The 19,338-nt window shown below is 32.4% G+C and overlaps 1 protein-coding gene across 11 annotated transcripts in view; it reads right to left on the bottom strand.

The window, feature by feature from the left end:
* The window catches only part of LOC145241378 (G-protein coupled receptor dmsr-1-like), a 921,194-nt gene that overhangs the window by 282,173 nt on the left and 619,683 nt on the right, over positions 1-19,338 (bottom strand). For 9 of the 11 annotated variants that reach the window (XM_080104266.1, XM_080104273.1, XM_080104270.1 and 6 more), the window contains one exon: positions 1,860-1,879. The exons of the other annotated variants lie outside the window; for them this stretch is intronic. The gene's annotated coding sequence lies outside the window, so the exon portion shown is untranslated. The remainder of the gene's footprint in view (positions 1-1,859; positions 1,880-19,338) is intronic. 11 annotated transcript variants of the gene reach the window in all.

The raw sequence follows: 19,338 nt of genomic DNA, 5'->3' as shown, positions 1-19,338 counted from the left end.
CCGCCATAGACTGCTCGCTTTTAATAACAGATTATCTTCATGAAGTCGAAGTGATTACAAGTCTGCTCAATTTTCCAGTCTTATTTAATTGTTCGGATAACGTTTGCAGATGATTTTACGTTATCGTAACAGCCATTTACGATTCATTTCTCGAATCTAGTGGCCATTCATCTTCTTTGTGATTTGTATGCCATGTGGTGTTTTTATATTATTTTGTATTTTTATTGCAACATTCATGTAATGCGTTAGAATTTGCAAATTATGTACGATGGTTTACGCATCAGAATATTTTCCATCTGTTTATATGATAGTAGTCAGTTCCTTTCATTCCAATTTATCAGTCTTTGTTCTAGTTGTTTTCGATATTGTTTCCGGTACCCTTACAATTATTCGTATTATGTGGACTTTCTTCATGTTCAAAAATCATATTCTGTCATCAGAGTAAAATTCATTAGATATTATATAATTATAGTGTTACTCTATATATGACATTATAATCAGGCCCATTTTAGCGGGATTGTACCATAGTGCGTTAAATATACGTCGCTCTGTGTGTAACAATGTGGCATTACACTTTAATTTAGTAATACATAATAATAAAATTTTAATTCAGTAATACATAATAATACAATTTTAATTCAGTAATACATAATAATAAAATTTTAATTTAGTAATGCATAATAATAAAACTTTAATTTAGTATTACATAAAAATAAAACTTTAATTTAGTAATACATAATAATAAAACTGGGAAGAAATAATAAAAATCCGCGTCGGCATCTTAAAAAGTCTCTTGTTTCCACATGTCCATCTAGCCTGTTCGCGTTTCTCTTTCCTCCGACCGCATGCCGGCCACAGCTGGCCCATTCTCGCCCTTGGCTTCAGACGTTCATTTTATTTCTCTCGACCTTGTGGGGCATTTTTCTGTTTTCCTTTGCCTTCTCTCACACACTTCCTAAATGGCATATATGCGTTTTTTCGGCTACTGCTGCTATGAATCTCCTTGAAGCCAGCGATCTTTCGCTGCCGCTTCTATTTTCCCACGCGCTCATGTTCACTATATTACAGATGTAATGCAATAGCTCATCTCTCTCTCTCTCTCTCTCTATATATATATATATATATATATATTTATATATATATATATGTATATATATATATACATACATGCATATGCGTGGATATGACGGGTTTTATGAATCTCATGTCCATATATTAGCGATATTACATGAAAAAAAGCATGACGAAATTCGAGTTCCACCTATAGGTTACTGGCAACTCATCTGAGTGCAAGAAACTGGTTCCCAATATGCATTGAACATTACAAGATTAAAATAACAAGGGATTATGATAAATGTAAGTAGTTGAATTAATGGCATATTGTTTTATCATTTCACAACGTTCATATTGTAAAGTTTAGCTAAGAACCAAAAACATAAGCTTACAGTAAACATTGCCGGTACGGTTAAATAAAATGGGTATTTTAAATACTGCACGAATATATTGTAATATACTGTAAAATAAACAATGTTAAATTAGTGTGTAAAATACTAAGTACACATTCGTTCTCTGCTATCATTGACCTTCAGTTAAAATCACGCAATCAAGTTTGACCTTAAGCAAATACGAAAAACATCCAGTTTACATTCGACTACGAGTGTTTTCCTCCAAAACGGCATGAGGTTGATTACTTTCTAAGAAATAAAAAAAAATAGCTAAAAGAATGCAAGAACCCTGACTCTGTACTAAGCTGTCTCAGAAAATATGAATATAATTGGTTTTTGTGGAATGACTAATTTACCTCCCGGTCAGACACTATAAAATGCAATAACAAAAAAGCACTTATGCTATGTACTTACCGGAGTGGTTTTTCGTGTTCCTGAAAAGAAAAGAAGATATTATCAATCTGCTAGGTTTGGGAAAAATATAAGATTATAGTACACACACACACACACACACACACACACACACACACACACACACACACACACACACAATATAGACGTTATATTACGTCTTTATAGATAATCACATTTTATGTAATTACATTATCAATAATGATATAACGGTGACAACAAGTTTTTCTCATAAATACTGTTTATTATAATATGTAGTTATTTCAATAAAAAACAAACGTTATATTCAGTTCTTCAGTTAAACTACGTATTAAGAAGTATCCATTTCTATAAATGTAATGCCGCCAATGAGTCGTGTTTTTTTTTTCAAAGAGAAAAATAGATTTCTTTTACTGAATATGGGGTTGCCTCACCACTACAAACAGTATGTTTATTCGAGCAATGTTTTAATATATGCCAGAGTTAAAATTCACCAAACTCTCTGATTCCAGCGTTGTTCTCAATGGCTTTCTTTTGCAATCTTATTAAAATACTCTGATAATACACACATTAAATAAGTATGCAAACTAGGTAGCTAATAATAATAATAATAATAATAATAATAATAATAATAATAATAATAATAATAATAATAATAATAATAATAACAACAATAACAATAATAATAACAACAACACTAACAATAATAACAATAATAATAACAATAATAATATAACAACAGTAATATTAACAATAATAACAATAATACTAATTAGAATAATAATAATGATAATCATACATAATAATAATAATAATAATAATAATAATAATAATAATATTTACACTCATACCATCCATTAAGATAATATATAAATAGTGTTTATACTGATATAGAAGTCAAAACAAATAATATTTTAATCAAGCAAACATAATAACTGACTATATATATATATATATATATATATATATCTATATATGTTCGTGAATACTATTCATGCATTATTTGAGTGTCTGTTTAAATTTTGTATGCTATTCATACCATATTTCTGCTGGTGTGATCCCTAAATCATTTTTATACGTATCGATGAATTGTTCTCTTTCTCTTAGCTATTATTATTTTTTCTAGTGAAATCAACGTCTTTTTGGTAACAAAGATACGAATTATGAAATAGATAATAAATAAGTAAAACACGCACATAGTTTGGTTATTGTACCGTATTAAAAAACGTAAATTATACAAAATCAATATACCCATAGTTTGGTTATGGTACAGTATAAAAGCTGCGAATTATACAAAAAAAAAACAAAAAAACAATGAACACGTAGGCTTGTTATGAAACGGTATAAAAATGCGTATTATACAAAAAAAAACAAACAATGACCACATACTTTAGTTATAGTAGATTATAACAATGCGAATTATATAAAAACAATAATCTGATATCAAATTTAAAATATGTAGTCCAAACATTGATAGAGTAGTTTGGTATCAACCGTTTTGCAGAACCCTACACACAAAGAAAAAACTATATACACACACACACACACATATATATATATATATATATATATATATACATATATATATATATATATATATATATATATATATATATATATATCTGAGGAGGTATATTTGGTAAAAAAAAACAGTGAAAAAGTGTTCAATACTTTAGCAGAGATTGATGTTTTTATTATTTCGACCTTGGTGTTTTTTTTGTTTTGTTTTTTTTTGCTTAAATCATTAGATTGCTTCTGTAGACAAGACAATAATATTATTCTTCCGATTTGCTCAGATAATTCAATTAAAAATCAAAGATTATTATAAATTACAAATGAGCATTGAAAACCAAGATTTTAAGTGCTAAGTAGAAAGGAGAGGAGGGAAGGAGGAGGGGGGAGAAAAAGAAATGGAAAAGAAGGTAGAGGGGTGGGGAGGAAATATAAATTATATGAAGTTAGGAATTATAGTTAGAGATTAAGGACTAGAAATAAGTTAAAGTTACAATGAATTAAAAAGAAAATAGGAGGTTGCTTGTTAATAGAGCAAGAAAAGTGGAAGTCGAAAGAGACAAATACGAAAAAGTTGTCTATCACAATGATGTCAGTCCGAGACAGCGGTAAAATAAAATAAAATAAGTTGCTCGTGTTAAAACGTTGATACATCGGTTAGAAAGTCCATTAGTGATCAACCACTGTAGTGGGTGTAGATAGGACAAAGATACGTCCAGTTTAAAAGCCGAAGAAATACGTCGAATATATTTAAGATAAGGTCTTTTATTTCAATGAAAGGGGAAAGGATAATAGATTTATAGTGAGTAAATAATTTAGAAAAGTAGTTAGGGTAGATAATTAATATATTTACTATAATTACTGATGGGATGAGAGATACATTATTATTATAAAAATATTATTTAGCTAATTAGATAAAAAATAAAAATATTAAAAACAAAGTTATATGAAATAAAAAAAATAGAATATAAGACCTTAAGTTTAAATCACTATTATATAAATGATAAACCTCTTATTATCATTATTGCTGGTGGAGCAAAATCTACATAACTATTATTTAATCTATCTATCTATACTCCTATAAATTCGTTTTTCTTTCGTGTGTATTGATATTCATATAAAACCCCCTCTTTTTTTATTTATTTAAAAAGAACATACACTTTTCTTATATATGGGCTGTAAGATTGCATTCACTATAAAAATCTAGCTAATTTGCATATTCTTTTAAATATTCATTTTAATTAATTCCTAATTAGTTGTTTTGGTTTTCTTATGGGATGATCATCTTTAGTTAACGATTACGTGTAATTATATTCATGCAGATATTCTACATGATTTATACTTGCATAATATTTGTGTAAAAAGTTTATAGCAAACACAAAAGTGTTTCCATGTATATTTATGTATACGTACATTTTTTTGTTTATCTATCTATCTATCTATCTATCTATCTATCTATCTATGAAAGTGAACGTGCCTGTGTATGTCTGTGGGTGTGTTTCTGTGTCTGTATACATTTCCCTACGCAATGACTTTGTCAATTTTAAGTCTACAGACCCGAAATTTTATATACAGGGTACTGAGATTTGGGGAAATCTGTTTAATTCGTTTTCTGCCAGAAATTCAGCTATTAAGGCGTCAAATTTCAACAATTTGACCTTTGCGAATTCTGCCAAAATCTTCCGACAATTTTGGGTCTAAACAATTTTAGATATAGGTTCCTTGGATATGGATATAACTTAATAACTTTATTTGAGCCCCAAACAATACATTTTAAGGGGGCATTATAGGGGTCAAAGTTAAGAAAAATTGGACTCTGTGGTTTCTACCAAATTACTCAGACACTCTCTCGTCTAAACATTTGAAATTTTATATAAAGGGTATTCAGAGATAGGGCAAGCTTTTTAATCGGTTTGGGTCGAAAATTTTTAGTTACCAATCTATAAATGTATGTATGTATTTTTGCATGTCTGCCTAAAACTTTCGACAGAGGCGACAGATTTTTACAAGATCAATATTGTTTTGAGCTTCGACCTTTCATACGACAAATATCGAAAAATTGGCTAAAATCATTAATATCTTCACCGTTAACTTGGCACTTTTCTACAGGAGGGAGGTCGCTTTTTTCGCCGATATTTTTGAAAGTCATCTTCTTTCTATTGTCTAGCTTGAATTAAAATTACGTATCCTCCTGTTTGGCGGTGGTCGTAACGACAAAGACGTCCGTTTTTTTTCCTCCGTTATTTTCGTCCTTTGCTGTACGGGTTCGAGCCTGCCTTTCTACTACCACTTTTTTTTTTGCTCAACACACACATTCAAACACCCGGACAACGCCAGGCTGAAATGCTAGTACCCCTATAAATTCGTTTTTCTTTTGCGTGTATTGATAATGATATTAAAACTCCTCTGTTTTATTTATTTAAAAAGAAAATACAATTTTCTTATATATGGGTTGTACTAGCAAAAAGATCTAGCTAACTTGCATATTCTTTTAAACATTAATTTTAATTAATTACCAATTAGTTATTTTCGGTTTTCTTGTGGGATGATCATCTTTAGTTAACTATTACGTGTAATTATATTGATGCAGATATTCTACATGATTTATGCTTGCACCATATTAACGTAAAATGTTTACAGCAAACACAAAATTGTTTCCATATATATTTATATATACGTATATATTTTTGTTTAATCTATAAAAGTGAACTTGTCTGTTTGTCTGTGTGTGTGTACATTTCCTTACGCAATAACTTTGTCAATTTTCAGTTTACATACTCGTAATTTTATATATAGGATACTGAGATTTGGTAAAATCTTCGTAATCCGTGTTTAGCCAGAAATTAGGCTGTTAAGGGTCAAAGTTCAATGATGTGACCTTTGAGAATTCTACCAAACTCCTCCGAGAATTTTTGGGTCTAAACACTTGAACCTTTAGATATAGGTTTCTTGGCCATGGATCTAACGTAATAATGCATTTGAACCCAAAACAATAAATGTTAAGGGGCCATAATAGAGGTCAAATTTTAAAAAATTGACCGCTTTTTTTGGCTCAACGTACACCTCCAAACACCCGGCGGTCCTGGATATGACCTTAAACTATTGTCGTAGCCCCGACGCACGCGCGTCGAATCTACTCAAAAACAAAATAAGGCGCGCTGCCTCAACAGTAAAACCCAGTTGCGCGCACGTGGATGTATAAACATCGTTTCAGCTGCGCGTATATTATCTTTCCCCACCCACGCAAATTCAGTGGTTCTTAAACGAAATTTCAGTTATTCGTGCGGACGTCATTTAAAGCATCTTACGTCATAAGAATGTTATTCTTTTCATCCAATCGGATTACAAGGAAAACAAATGTAAAAAAAAATGTTTGTTTTTTTTCTGAAGGCCTCCCTGGTCCCGGTCGGTCAAGTATAAAAAGGGCATTTTTCGCCCATACCAGGTCGACCTTTGAGCACCATGGCGTAAACATCAACATCGACCCGTCCGCGTTTGGACGTTAAACACGCGTTCGCCACGACAATTAATTCCTCTACGTGGATACGGACTTGCAACTCTAATGGACTTTTTATTTCCCTTGTCTATCTCCCCACTAAGTAAACGGTGGACTTTTTATAGTTTAATTCTTTGTAAAAAGATTATTTCTAACCAAGTACTCTTACTTGTCCCCTTTAGAACATTCAATTAATTCAGTCGAAGGACTTTTCTTGATTATTTCAATACATAAAAAAAAACATTCAATTAATTCAGTCGCAGGACGTTTCTACTTCATCACATGCAGATCTTTTCATACCTCAGATGAGGAATTGACTTTTTCATTACATGGAAAAACATTGAATTATCTCAGTCACAGACACTTTCGACCAAGAAGAAACTTTCGTATCTTCTCTTTTCATTCATTTACAATTTTAAAAAAATCAATAAATTTTGTATTTAATGTATCCATTCGTCTCAGTCATCTTTGCTTGATTGTTTCAACTCCCTGATCCATCACTATGATTCTTATCACCATCTCCATCTTATCACTATTACTAGCACATATTATTATCATCGCTGATTTTATTACTAGTAATTTTGAATTTGCGGGATTGGCATCGACAGACGTTGGCCCCGCAACACTATATCCAACAGTGAGGCCCCAGTTCGCGGATTTTGGGGAGTGTGGAGCCACCCTTTAATTGCCATTGCTCTCAGGTCCACTCTGACCAGGAGTGGTTGTAACTGTTAAGGCCCCAACTATGGGTTAAATAGAAACTGACTTGAATAAATATATTCTATTAAAAACACATTATTCAAAATCACTGGATTCGGCATTAAATAACCTGAAAAGGGTTGACATGCTGTAAGACAAAAACAACCTACCAACCAACCACACACCCGGGCAGCGCCGGGCCGAAATGATAGTTATAGATAAAAGATTATTATTATTATTATTATTATTATTATTAATAATAATAATAATAATAATAATAATAATAATAATAATAATAATAATAATGGGATAAAAGGAGATGACTGTTATTTCATAGTTATTAATAATAGAAAAAAGGCGATTAACTACCAATATTTCTGATGGAATAAAATATAATAGAAAACTATGCTAACATAAATTTAACTAATTGAAAGATTGAATAAGCAACCGATATTATCGTTAATAATAAATATTACTTGTGGAGAAAAATATATGTATATTTTAGGAATAATTATTACTCATGGAGTAAAGGAAAATAACTATTGCTATTATTATTAATGAAGTAAAAGCCAAATAACTAATATTTCATATTTTAATTAATAATTGGGTAAAGGTTAGAAAGGCTGTTATTATTATTTGCAATAATGGAGTAAAGTCAAGGTAAATTGCAACTTAGATGGTGTAAAATAAAAAGTGTTTCAGTATGGTTTGAGTTTGCTAGAGAGATCGGATATGATATATTACTGAAAAGTTTGTTAAAGAGGGGGATATGATATGTAACTGAAAAGTTTGCTAAAGAGGTGGGATATGATATGTTACTGAAAAGTTTTCTAAAGAGGTGGGATATGCTATGTTACTGATAAAGTTGTTGAAGAGGTGGGATATGATATGCTACTGAAAAGTTTGTAAAAGGGGTGGGATATGATATGTTACTGAAAAGTTTGCTAAAGAGGTGGAATAGGATATGTTACTGAAAAGTTTGTTAAAGAGATGGGATGTGATATGTTACTGAAAAGTTTGTTGAAGAGGTGGAATAGGATATGCTACTGAACAGTTTGCTAAAGAGGTGGGATAAAATATGTTACTGAAAAGTTTGCTAAAGAGGTGGAATAGGATATGTTACTGAAAAGTTTGTTAAAGAGATGGGATGTGATATGTTACTGAAAAGTTTGTTAAAGAGGTTGAATAGGATATGTTACTGAAAAGTTTGTTAAAGAGGTGGGATATGATATGTTATTGAAAAGTTTGCTAAAGAGGTGGAATAGGATATGTTACTGAAAAGTTTGTTAAAGAGATGGGATGTGATATGTTACTGAAAAGTTTGTTGAAGAGGTGGAATAGGATATGCTACTGAACAGTTTGCTAAAGAGGTGGGATAAAATATGTTACTGAAAAGTTTGTTAAAGAGGTGGGATAAAATATGTTACTGAAAAGTTTGTTAAAGAGGTGGAATAGGATATGTTATTGACAAGTTTGTTAAAGAGGTGGGATATGATATGTTACTGAAAAGTTTGCTAAAGAGGTGGGCTATGATATGTTACTGAAATTTTGCTAAAGAGGTGGGATAGGATATGTTACTGAAAAGTTTGTTAAAGAGGTGGGATGTGATATGTTACTGAAAAGTTTGTTAAAGATGTGGAATAGGATATGCTACTGAACAGTTTGCTAAGGAGGTGGGATAAAATATGTTACTGAAAAGTTTGTTAAAGAGGTGGGATATAATATGTTACTGAAAAGTTTGTTAAAGAGGTTGAATAGGATATGTTACTGAAAAGTTTGCTAAAGAGGTCTGATAGGATATGTTACTGAAAAGTTTGTTAAAGAGGTGGGATATGATATGTTACTGAAAAGTTTGCTAAAGAGGTCTGATATGATATGTTACTGAAAAGTTTGTTAAAGAAGTGGGATATGATATGTTACTGAAAAGGTTTTTAAAGAGTGTTAAAAGATAAGGGCTGTCCCCTTTTCATGTAAGTATAAAAATAGAAAGATTTAGTTAAAATGAAAATGAAATAGATTAGACGAAATTCGAACCTCGTATATTAGGTTTAGAAATAGATTACGAGAGAATTAGCAATGGAATGTAAAACAAACCATTGTTTAACTTAGAGATAAAATAATTTCAAGAAAAGAATGTGCGTTGTCAATTCTGTTATGAAAATTCAATTGAGGAATGCAACTATAGAATAATTTAATAAACATGTTTTTAACATATTGGAAATATAGGTTACTGGGAATATAGGTTAAAATTCCTTTTGTAAACAAAGGAAACAGTTTTGGACACGCATTTCCAGAACACGTGGAAGAAGACACATGTGTTAACATGTGTATGACGTCATGGAAAATGGGAAGTTCTCGATATTGTTAGAAAACTTTAGAGTTAACAGAGGAGAAACTGAGGGGGGCCAGAGGGAGTTTGAGGACGACAGGCGATAGTCTGCAGTTGGGATTCGAACGTCTAGAAGCGAGACGGTCACATTTGAAACTTAATATGTGAAGCTTTGAATTCTTGAATCAGAAAACCACGGCCGGTCGGGAGAAGAAATAAACCCATCATGTGTTTTTATAAACGTCGTCTTTGTGTTGTGATTCTACCAAAAGGTAAAGTGAAAATTTTTATATATGTCTTATGTATATAATGTGGTTTAAAATGTCTTTACATACACATGTCATATCTACACTTCTAAGTATGAACTCTCAAAGATACAACAACATCCCTTTTAATAAGACTCCTATATAACAAGAGATGGAATATGATATGTTATTTAAAAGTTTGCTAAAGAGGTGGGATATGATATGTTACTGAAAAGTTTGCTAAAAAGGTGGGATATGATATGTTATTGAAAAGTTTGCTAAAGAGGTGCGATATGATATGTTACAGAAACGTTGTTCTTTTTTTACTGAATGTGGCCATTACTTAGGATATTGTCGACTTTAAATTGAACAATGCTATCATAAACGAAATCAATTCACTGACGCTTTCCTGGAGAACTTATGAAGCAAACCCATTTTATCAATTGCCTGACAGTTTACGATTGATGCATCGTAAACATGTTACTATGTCTTGAAGAGTCAATGCATTAAATGATAAAAAAAATGAAAACGCACACAATCATTGTTAAATCAGCTCATTTATCAATGTCGGAATTAAAAAGAAATTAGCATAAAAACTCATCTTAATTTATCTTCTCAGTTATTTTGCATTTACTCGGTGAAAATATTGCGTTAGTCGTCGTCATAAAAAAAGCTAATTGGATGTGACACGCGGACTTACTTTGGGAGTAAGACTGAGAAATAGAGAGGAACGGAGCCGTTCTAGAAAAGTTATAGTAGCGAAAGAGAGTGATAGAGTGTGTGAGAGAGAGAGAGAGGAGAAAGAGAGAGGTGTGTGTTATACGACAGGTTTTCAAGATCAAAATAATATGGAGAGACCATAACGTAAAAAAATTGAACAATTTATTGCGAAAACAACATTCTATTTGTCTATTTCTTTTTTACTCATTTAGACAAATATTATTGAATAGCACGAGTGTTATTCTGTTTTACAATTTTCCTTTTTATCTTCTCCAATCTCCGAATAGTCCTTGTTGTGTTCTTCACATTGTCGCGAAGATTGATTCTCCACCTCTCTGACTAGCTCCATCTCACAGCATTTGAAGTGACATGGTTGCTATCATTCGGAATTTCGAAGAATTATGGTAGAAAATGCAAGAGTATTGCAGAATGAGAGAAATGTAAATAGACTAAGAATACTCGAGGCATTGTACATTAAAACAATGAAGTATCAGATAAATAATATTAATTATGAGTGCAGCCGAAACGTTTGGAAATATTTAGGGTAAATATTGAATATTTATGTGTGTGTGTATATGTATATAAATATATTTAATATATATATATATATATATATAAAGTCCGCCCACCTAACTTGTAATAAGCTACACGTGACTATGAAAAATGTATATATATGTAATTTAAAAAACGATTTCTACATTTATTTCTACAATATGCCTTAGGATGATAGAAACACTTATGTCGAAAGCGTTCGCGATTATGGATCCAACTTATACAATTTCGAGAAGAACACAAAAAGGACTATTCGGATATTGGAGCAGATAAAAAGGAAAATTGTAAAACAGAATAACGCCGTGCTATTCAATAATATTTGTCTAAATGAGAAAATGCTGCCTAAATATAAACAATTCTTTTTACTTTTTTTTATCTTGTCTCTTTGGAAATCTTGGCCCAGATAAATGTTCTACGTCAAACGAATATACTGTGACATAGAAAGCGAAACAGCTTGCTGAGCATACCTATATTTTAGCTATATATTTAAAAACACTATATATTAGACTAATGTTTCATGTTCTATCAAGAACTATACTTGTTAAAGTGTTAAAATCATGAATTCGTCATAACATATGCTAGTCGAATAGAGACAATAATAATTTAATGACGTACGTGTACATATTGTACAATGTTTTTATATGTTGATTTTGGAAGCATGATCAGAAAATATTTATATTAATTACGTCATGGATTTTGGTATTCAATTACATCATTTTTCTTATTATATATGAGTGTATATGTTACTGAATATTTTTTTAGTATCATGGAAGTAGTGTTTTCCAATGAGGAGGCATCAATGAAAAATTGCCTTGTTGTTAAGTAACTGGATAGGCTACATAGTAAACAGCTGGTGATCCTTGTTTTATATTTCACAATTTGAGTAAAGCTTTTATTTTTCACTGGTATATACCTGGACCTCTTTATGCAAGTACGTTTTTAAAGCGCCTCGGCACATATAAGTCCGAAGTCTTCGATACGTGATGCCTAGAAATTTAAACTCTATTTTATTTCATCATAATAGTTTTTAAAAGATACCCGAAGCTTCTTCACCATATATATATACAGGGTGACCCCCCACCAAAAATAAAACGGGGCCCAACTCTAATTAGGCCCCGTTTCTCACTGTTTTGTCCGAATGAAATGAAACTTTGTTCATAACTAGTTTATTATATTCAAAACATCACATCAAAACACTAGGCCCTTTGGCGTTTTTTTCTCCGTTCTAAACCATATATTTTAGATGGCCTCTATTTAGCTTTTGTTTTGTTTTTTGGTCACCGTGTATATATATATATATATATATATATATATATACATATATATATACATATACATATATATATATATGTCAGTGTGCGTGTGTATGTGTGTGACTGTTGCTCTGTGTTTTAGATTTAAGTTCTGTCGAGTCTATTGCATTACTTTTAATAATTCTCTGGAATATATATATATATATATATATATATATATATACATATATATATATAGCTTTAAGTAAAAGAGAAAAGAGAAAGATCAATTCCACAAAAGGAGACTTATCCGGATAATGCCAAGCTCAACAATAATTATTGGAGCTTATAAAATAGGACAACAAGAGAATGAAATGAAGACCCACAATTATATATTGGTAGATGTAGAATGGATCATTCATTGAATAATTGAATACAGGAAAAATTTGGGGGATAGAAGGGACTCTTTATGCCAGGGCATTTCGAAGCCTAACACTTCTCATCAGAAGAGTAGAGAAGGTGCTAGGTGCTAGGTAGCACCTTCTCTACTCTTCGTTACCCATATATAGTTTTGTGTCTTCATTTCATTCTCTTGTTGTCCTATTATATATATATATATATATATATATATATATATTTATATAAGTAGTAGGGTAGAGCAGACTGATGGAACTTATTTGCGTAATAACTATTGATTAATATCCGATACAAAAGCTTTTGTTGAATTCTTAGCAGTGATAATGATCTGGCCATATAATTGAGTTCAGATAAGCATTTTGATAAATTTTATTTTCTCAGATTCACTTTTAAAAAGAGCCCATAATTACATGAAATGCATGATATTTTGTGCTACAAATCCAGCTTATGCTAATTATTTTACCTATTTTTTAGTAAATAATATCTCGTAAAGTGCTTTTACTTCCATGTGGATAAAAAATTAACACTCATAGTTGCATCCATTTATGTCAAAGTTAAAAATTACTCTATGCAAAAGTATTGAATACATCAATTAAATATTTTTGCAGCGTACCCTGTTTTATTTCACTGCTTCTAGTCGCTTTCTATAGTTGACCACATGTTTTACACACTGATCTAAATTACTTTATCCCATTATTTCTTTGTATAATTCCTAATTGCTTGATATTTATAGATGCCGCTAATGAATTTTTACCTTTACAATATTCCACAAATCCAATATTGAATTCAAGTCCGCTAACTAGCTTGAACAATACTTTAACATGATTGTTTTCAAACTAGTTATTTGTTGGCATTGCGGTTAGTTTGGGTTTATTGTTGTTGGAGTCATCAATTTTTCCGCATGTTTCAGTCTTCTAGTATTTAGTAACTAGAGACCTCTTCACGTAACAACGCTTACTTTCGAAAGCGAAATTCTTATATATATATATATATATATATATATATATATATATATATATATATGATAAATAGATAAATAGATAGATAGATAGATAGATAGACAGGAAAGAGAGTGAGAGAGAAATAGCGACAGATTTCCAATCATATTTCGTACAATTTATATCAGATTTAATCCGGCCTTTGGTCAATCGATAGATACAACGTGTCGAACTCGCAATTACGTTTTACCTTACTTCTCATGCGAGCTAGCATGTTTTCCTGCATGAATATTGATGGTTGGCAAGAAGCCTCCATTCAAATGTATCATATAAGGTTAACGTATTGTCATACACGACAGTATTGAATTAATGTGGCTATGACCAACCTGCATAAATCATGCTTTCAATCCCTACAACCTATGTACATTCGCGTTATTTTACACTATGCTCAATGCATGTTGAAGACAATTTTCTGTGTTTAATATTATGGGCAATCTTCTGTAGATCAACACAATTACAATAAAGTTCGACATGTAATTAAAAGATACGATTTTTTTTTTACTTGATTCGTCGGTAATATATGCTTTGTCACACGAGAGCGAAGTATTTTTTTTTGCTAGCATACTTATTGAGGAAATCATTTATAGAGATTTTGGTTGCCAGAACATGTTTGGGAAAAACAGATTTAGACAAAGTTTTCTTTTTATTAAACTTGTTTTATGTAGAAAATTTAAATATGAAATACAGCCCAATAAATGTTATGGAATAAACGCAAATAAATGTATGTGTGTAATATCATAAATTCATAAAAGTGATATTTTATATGAATTTAAAATAAAAGTTTGGATATATAAGAAAACATAGAATGTTTCTTTATATTTTGAGAGTTCTTACATAAAAAGGATTTATTAGTTGGGTTAATGTCTTCATTGATAATTTAATTCAGTGGCGTATAGATGAGTTTCAGAAATATAAATAACACACTTACTGATTCAATTACACAAACATTAGAATTAAATTAAACCTATATATCTATCTAATCTTACCTCATCTAATCTAATGTATAATTTAAATATCACCTGTTTGTTTCAATGTATGTATGTATGTATATATGTGTGTGTATGTATGTAGGTGGTCAAGGTCTGGTTTGGACGTGTGTTAAAAGCACACAGCTGTCTTAGCGTCAGACTGTGCTTCTCCCAGACAAATCAACCCCACGTGCACGTCGTGACCACTGCCACGCAGACGGGGCTTTGATGAACGGCGAGTGTCCTGCGCCGTATAACTAGACCTCCACTGCCTTGGGGGCCAGGTTCATTTAACCAAAGGCTAAGGGTGAGATAACCCTGACAGAAACTTCAGAGGAGCTTAGGCCATGTAAGCTGCGGCATACATAACCCACCGGCGTGTGGAATATGGTCCGGTGCCCAGCAATCTAAGTCCCAGTCATGGATCGAATGACATGGTGGGTGGACAGGGATCCGTAAGCCGTAGTAAAGGAAACCTCTCTAGGAGAAGGAAAATCCTGATATAAAACCTGCGGCGACTGCTGCATCAAATGATGTAGACTTACTCTTCTTTTTGGTTCAATGCGGTAGTTGTTCAGTGAGTGGGGTTGTCTCGGTGCAAAGTCTTTCCTGACTATAAAAAGCATCAAGCACAAGCATTACTTGATATGCAATGGAATACACATTTTACCATCAGTGTGTATCTCGATAACAAAAAGGCTGGCTGTAGCGTAAAACGGCAAACGGACACTCAATGAGGACTGATGCTAATATGGGCTCTGGAACATTCAAGGTCTGGACCGGCAGGTGTTCAGGGAACCACAGCCTTGACTCGGTCATCAGCAGATGTGCAGGACTGTAGAAGGTTCATAGTAGCGACCGTCAGGCACGTGCTGCTAGTGATGCTCATGTCTGCCTCATTTGAGCCAGAGATGTACTAAGTAATGGCGATACTCGAGAACGAGTTTGCTGCCATCATGTATGTATGCATGTATGTATGTATGTATGTATGTATGTATGTATGTATGTTGGTCTAAAACTTTCGACAGAGGCGATGGATTTTCCCGAGATTGGTATCATTTTGAAGCTCGACCTTTCGGAGAACAAAGATTGAAAAATTGGCTAAAAATGTCACAAGTGAATATGAGAAGTTATATTATCGCATAAGCAAAAAAAAAAAAACCCAAAAAACAAAAACAAAAAAAAACGACATATAAAATCAACAGTAATTTCTGTAAAAAGAGATGAACGTTTTTTTTTGAAGCACAACTGAAACATGGTACTTGTTATTCATATTTTAAACTATAATAAAATCATTATCACCACACATGTAGAAAAGCGCAGCATATAAAACCAATAATTGACGTGACAGGTTCGCGTTCGAAATGAATGTTTTGTTTACAGCCCAAATTGCCGTTTGCTAGTTAGACTTTACTTGAAACCATCACATAAAAATTATTTTATGACATCAGAAGAAGGTTCTCTATAATGCAATGTAAGATACACTGTATTATGGACGTAGGCATTGTGGGATAGCATGTGAAGAGCAGACAATCGATTTGATTGAAAAGTCGTCTATGATTATAAAATATTGGAGGGTACAACATTCGTTGAGCGTCATAAAATCCCGGACAACGTTGGGGATTCATAATAATTTATTATTATGTTCATTTTATGTGTATAGTTTTCATTGTGGAATAGTCAGTGCGAAATGTTAGGAGTATTTAAATGAATATTATTTTACAATTATTGTTAATGAACAGATGACACCGTGAAAAAGTTAGTGAGTTGTGTGTGTGTGTGTGTGTGTGTGTGTGCGTGTTCTGTACTGCCGAAATACTAATGAGTCCGTGTATGTCTGTGTAGAGAAATACACTATTTTGCTGTCTCGTCAAACAAGGAACGGCTAACGTTAGGCAGATATTATCTCTGTCATGGATTCTGTCTTCATGTACTTTTGAAAGAACAGTTTGGATTTTTATACATGAGGGTTGATAAAACGTCAGATTTGATAAATCCAGATAGAACAAATCTGATTGGGTTAACATTTTTGTTTTTCTTTTTTTTTACTATTTCAGGTGAGTGCATGCGTCAAGCCGTATGTGTAGAATCTATTTTTTTTTAAATATTTTCATTTTAACTAACGATGAGTAAACTTAGTCGCTCAATACAAGATTGTTTGATGATGACTGTGGGAAATAATGTTGCTTATTCAACGGATGAAAAATAGTGCCTCGGCAAAGGTAGAACACGTCGCTTAGGTCACGTAAAATGTACAACAACTTGTACAAAAACTTTCTCACGCACATGATATTTGATTTTGTCTTTAAGCAGCTTTTCTCGTGCTGGAAGTTGATTTACGATTTCAGCTTTACCTAATGCGTTCATGTTTTGTCAGGATACGATGAACGACAGCTGTGGATCAGAGAAACTGCCTATGCACAGGAGGCAGAAAATATTGATTTTCTTCTTGCCGCATTATAAAATGTGTTGGCGTATGGTGACGGCTGTTACGATCTACGATGGCATATTTCTGCCGCCGCTTCCAGGACATTAATGACAGTGAGTGTGTACGCGCGTAATCCAACTAAGTTAATGAGCTTTAAAGCAATCTCGTATTCTTACAATAAAAGTGAACACTTCAGATTTATTCTGCTATTGTTTATCGCCCCCAAATCACAATTAATATGATTAAAAACAGAATCATTTTACTTTTATATCGGGTTCCATACAGGTACATGTGTCAATCAGCAAAATGACATACGTTCGGTAAATAATACAGGCGTTAACAATATAGAAATGTAATCGTATTTATTCCTTTTATCCGATATTCATGAGAATTATGTTTCACAATGAAAAATGAAAAGATAACCACATATATTTCATGAAATGTGAATAAAAATCAGTTTTTACAAATGGAACCATTACTGATTGTTGGATTCGTTACACAGATAGTGAAGACTACACACAAGTGCAAAACCATTACGATTTTGATAATTCTCGTGTGGTTTCCATTCATTCAACCGATATTAGTGTTTCTGTTCTCTAAATATATGTACTATGAGGATAGACTAACCCAGAATGTCTTCCTCGTGGTCAGCTCTCTCTTATGCCGGAGTAGCTGATTCTTCTGTTTATCTCAATTTTATTAATTTCTATTAATAGTATAACTTCTTAGTAGATGAGCTCGGACAATGTCACCAGGAATTAGTTTTGTCACCTCGGTGTCTTCTCTTTCGAATTGAGTCTCCATTTTCCCTCCTCTTCTCCTCAAAGTTCCCAATGCCTTGACGCATTATTATTTTCCGTGGGTTAGCTTCCTTGCAGCCTGTTCTAAGTCAGACGCATGTATGTTGCTTAAGACCAGGGGTGCTTAAGCTGGTCTTATGACCACTTGTGGCGCGCTCTTACCTTACCAACATATACCTATTCTTGGCGTTCCGTTCGCTAGCTTGCCAGCGAGCCATTTATTGCGAAGCTTGGATCGATCCCTTCCGTGGAGGTCGCCTGCTCAGCAGAGGTTGTGATGAATAATGGTGACCTTGGTATTAGTTTCTTAAAGTCCGCACCATATAATGTATGCAAGTAAATATAGTATTTTAAACTGTCGCATGACAGACGACTAGGAAATAAATTTAAAACTTAGGCTTCGCCGACTAGTCAATATGATATTGCTAACCAAATATGGTTAAGGCAGAGTTTATTAAAGTCAAGTGTCTTCATATAAATTAAACGGAAGATACTGATTATATCTAATTTAAAATTAATTTAATAAGTCACCGGGAAAATGTTGAAAACACTTTAATGAATGAAAACACACTAATTGATGACAGTTATTTTTTGTCTAAATCTTAAAACTGATCAAAAGATATGCACTTGTATAATGTAAAGCTGTTGCTCCACGATTTTTTGGCCACCTATTCAGTTTGTAACCGTGACGAGCAAGGAACGCAAAATCTCCTTACTGCATTCTCAGCAATTACTTCCATCCATGGTTGTTGACATCTCACTAAGTTTTTGACCAAGTAAGCCGGTGGCCGGTTTTTGGGTAGGATTGAAACCGCTATCTTCAGACAATTCCCCCTGGAATCGTAGATTCAACGTCTCTATCAACTTCGTCACGGGCACCGAAGGGCGATCAAGGTATAACCCGTTAGTAAATTTATGTTTGTTTACTATCTGATTTCCCATGGTCGGGTCCGTACCGAATGGTATATTTATTAATTTAATTGAAACTCATTATTGAGATGAGAATTATTTATTAATTTATATATTTTTTAATAAAAATTAATAAATAGTACTCATCTCAATAATGACTTCCAAATTAAAATAATAAATATATGCACAAAATGATCC

The sequence above is a fragment of the Euprymna scolopes genome, chromosome 20 (assembly GCF_053919585.1).
Source record: "Euprymna scolopes isolate OS-2025 chromosome 20, ASM5391958v1, whole genome shotgun sequence".
Taxonomy (NCBI): Eukaryota; Metazoa; Mollusca; class Cephalopoda; order Sepiida; family Sepiolidae; genus Euprymna; species Euprymna scolopes.
Note: the sequence above shows the minus strand (reverse complement) of the source record. Positions and strands in the feature narration are given on the sequence as shown.